Here is a 4,500-nt window from a genome sequence, read left to right on the forward strand (position 1 = left end):
ACCTGCGGCCCTCTCCATTGCTTTGCAGCCCTCTACGACCAAATCCTCTACTTCTTAGTTCAACCCTGCGAGCTTGTCGTTTTCGCTATGAGTAGCCTCCTTATGGTTGCAGCGTATTCCAACTATCCTCCCTCGAAGGTGACCGACTCCAACACACAACCTGACCATTCCCACGGGGCTTAGACTTCTCTTCTTTGATAGTGGTTGTTCCTACTCCAACACACAAAACATGCCTTAACTTACTTCCTTCCAACCATAGAAATTGGCTTGTCTTCTTCCTTGGTTGCATCCTGCTTTGGCATACCAAAACATGGAAAAAAAATTCCTCTATTAGATGTCCTTTGATCCTATTGTTGTCCTTTTTCATTAGCTCTAAGTCTAGGTCACTTCAAGCTCCTCCACTCCACAAGATGAATGCCCTTCTCCACTTGTGATAGCTTCACTTATCCTTTGGCTAGTATATATAGTTTTCCATAGGTCACTTAGGGAACCCATTGGCCCATTAATGTGTTTCAAAATCAACCTAAACCATTAATTGGAATATAAAATTTCTTTCCTTGCATTCCAAGCCCACTCATTAGGTTCAAAATCCCAAACTTTGGGTGCCTTGCCCCCAAAGGCTTTTCAAGCCGGAAATACCTTCTAAGCAACCAAATTTCAACAAATTCAAATATAGATACTTTGTGCAATTAGGGGGGTTTTGTTTTTATCAAAAAGCATATGATCATTTTTTAATGTTGCCTTTGGCAAGATACAAACAATAGCTCAAATAAGGTAACAACCATACTATGGCACTTGCTTGAGAAGAACGTATGAGTGGTTTAAATGTATACAATGATTTCAAAACCATTGTTGAATGGTTTACATGTGTGAACACAAATGAATTTTGGTATGTAAGGTATCCCTTATGTTAGTTAAAAAATAATGACATGATGTCACAACAATCACTTTCACTTATTTCTACAGGGAATGCAACTAGGAGGTGACCACATTGCCCATGCTAGTGTGCAACAAAAGAGTCAGGTCATTGTTAGTACATCACAATGCATTTAAGAGATCCTCCCATTAAGGTTTATTGGTATATAACCTTAACAATGATGGTTCTTGGTTCATTATGTATTGGACTGTCCTTTTTTCTTAGTTGTGAACAAAGGCAATGATTAATCTTGAATGAATACATCTTAGATATCAATTTGGGTGTAAACCATATTTGCTAGCACTTTTTTCCATGATAAATATTAAATATTTAAACCTTTTATGATGATTATGAAATATTTATATTTTTTATTTTGATTAATGGAAAAAATTATAATTTCTTTTAAAAGAAATAGAACCTATAATTCATTCATCCCCTCAAAACCAAAAACAACTACACAACATTATCCCTAAATTGCCTTATATCTCAAGCTTTATCACAAGTTCCCATGTCAAATAACATTTCCATAAATGCAAACCCAAATGCAACATGCAAATACGAGATTCAACTAAACAATTTTCCAAGATAGCATCATCCATCATTTGAAAATGGGAATGAATAGGTAAAATTGGACACAAGCAATTACACCTCACATCCTACGCGTTCTTGAAAAATGTCAAGTGGTAAGGGTAGTGCACCCATATAAATGCATGGGGGCAATGTGTAGGGAACATGAAAGGCCTTACTTTCATACCACACCTTAGTTATCGGAAGGGAAGGTGGATTGTTTATCATTGTTGTATCACACAAAACTAAAATTATTCTATGCATTGCAATTCCAATATTTCTTTTTATATATATATCTTCAATGAACTCATGCTTGGCATGGTATTAAGACACATCTTTGAACTTTCAAATCAAGGTTGAGGTGTGGTATAAACATAGTTATTGATTTGACAAGCATCGTGACCTCAAAATGAGAACTTTAGCCCTAAAAACCTATATTTTAAGGTCAAAAGCACCAAAATCAACCCCTATTTCAAAAAGTGGTGATATCAATTACACATTTTATTTTGAAGATTTAAATCAGCACAATTTGTAACCATTAACTTAACAACATCATAATGTAGTCAAAAAAAAACCTTAAAATCAACCCTCAAAAAAAAGTGGCATGAATAGCAACATTTCTTTTTCAAGATTAAAACTACAACTTCTTTGAAACCTTTGTACTTGACAATCGGTATTGTTGTTAAAACTTAAAACCTTAAAATCAACTCTTGAACCAAAAGTTTTGCTCCCATTAGCACCCCCTAATTGCAAGTTATATTGGAAATCATGACCTTGACAACTAGTGCCCTTCAAACAAAACCCTTAAAAAAAACCCCTAAATCAAAAAGAGACACTATCAATAGCACCCTCTTTTTTTAAGACCTAAATTGTAACACTTTAGAAACCATGGCCCAAAAGTCCAATATCATCGCAAAAATATCATTAATAAATTAATAAATAAAATAAAAAGAGGGAAAAAAAATTCAAACCAAAAAAAAAAATTATATTCAAAAAAAAAAAATTAAATAAATAAATATATATATATATTTCTTTTTAAAAAATAAACATCTTAATTTATTAATAAAAACGTTAAAATTGGAGCCCACAAATTGTAGAATAAATAGTGATGTGGTGTACTATTAAGTCAATTTGTAATGTGAAGATAACTGGTTCAAAACGTCATGGGAAAAAATATAGCCATGTTAAGGATCAATGTGGCTCGAACCAAGTGTGATCACCAGGTGATTTTGACAGCTTAGAAGCCCTTAGGTCGCGGTTTCCCAAGCCAAATGTTAAGCATGTAATCATCTCAAGACTCACACAACTTAGCAAAAAAAAAAACACTAGATATCAAGGAGGCGGGAGGGGAGGTTATTGAAAAGAGTAACTAGGTTCGGTCTTCATAATGACACGTGTAATTGTATGTAATTAGTGAAAATAAAAATAAAAAATATTATTGTAATGCTTGTCTCATGGGTTTCATGAAAAAGGAATTTTACTTTTAGTGATGGCTCCCATTGTGAGCCTTTAGGATTTGTCATCTAGTCATAAAAGTCAATTTGAGTCTATGTCATGTATGAAGGACCCTTCATGGGTTGTTATGATTTTATCAAGCAATAATTAAGGAAAGTAGTTGAGGATTCAAAAACCATAGGGAAAAATTTGGCAACCTTCAAAACAACCTTCATGGGCTTAATCCCAAAATCTAAAAATTATTATCACTTTGAAAACTTTCAACTTATATCCATGTGTAACTAAATTTAGATAGCGAGAATCATAGCATGAAGGATGAAAGTTACCCTCTCTCAACAAATCTCTCCTTAAAAAAATATTTTTTGGAAGGGAGACAAATTCATGAGGTTGTAGGGGTTGCACAAGAAAGATTACATTGAATAAAGACCAAGAATTTCAAAGTTATAACTATAAAAGTGGATCTCTCCAAAGCCTTCAATTCAGTGAATCATCTCTACATAAGATTAAATCTTATTCATCTAGGATTCAGTGATCATTGTTATTTGGGTTATCGATTGTGTTAGTTTGATCTCTTTTGAAATCCTTATAAATGGTGCCACGTACCCTTTTTTCAAGCCCAAAAGGGCAATCGAGGAAGGGTGCCCTCTACCCCCCTTCTCGTTCTCCTTATTGTAAAAGGGCTCAATAAATCCTTAAATGCGGCTTGACAAAGTAGCAATCTACAATTATGTTACTCATCTACTTTTTGTGGATAGCATTCTTATCTTTCATTGAAAATCTTAAATACGTTATTAATCTTTTCTATGAAGCAACTAGTGTGAAGATAAACTCAACCATATCGATGATATCATTCTATGGTCACCCCATGGTTGAGAAAAACCAAATTTCCCAATTGTTTCATTATATCATAGTTGATTTTAAAGTCAAATTAAACAATTAGGATATCATCTAAACCCCAACATGTATCAAAAAGGTAACTAGTAGTGGTTGACTACAAAGGTGTAGAAAAAAGATGAACACTTGATGTAATTGTTAGCTTGCCAGAGGAGAAAATTAATCCTATCAAAGGCAATCATGAAGTTATTTCAGTTTACTAGATGTCTCTTGCTTGTATTCTGAAAAGTTGAATTGGAAAGGATCAAACACTTATGCCTTAGGTTCATTTGATCCGAAGAGAAAGGAAAAATAGGAACGGTGTTGGTTTCTTATAAAAGAATTGTCAGGCCAGGAGTAACTCCAGTTTTGGCAGAAAACTGATTCGTGTTTATTTCATTAGGTAGCTATTGTTATATACAAAGGATGTGATTGCTCAGTTCATCTCCTGATTACTGTTCACATTCCTAATTTAACTATTTACATAAATTCACCCAATCGCAGAGGACTAGGTGTCAACATTCCCCCCCTTAATCTGAAGGGATGTTGGTGAGTCCAAGCATCGTTCTGAATCTTTCAAGCTTTTCTCTTCCAAGCGCTTTGGTGAAGATGTCTGCAATTTGCTCATTTGTGGAACAATGACGGAGATTGATTGTTTTGGCCTCAACATGATGTCGGATCAGATGATA

The sequence above is a fragment of the Pinus tabuliformis genome, chromosome 5_2, assembly GCF_031772625.1.
Source record: "Pinus tabuliformis cultivar Carrire ecotype Pingquan chromosome 5_2, CPIR1, whole genome shotgun sequence".
Lineage (NCBI taxonomy): Eukaryota > Viridiplantae > Streptophyta > Pinopsida > Pinales > Pinaceae > Pinus > Pinus tabuliformis.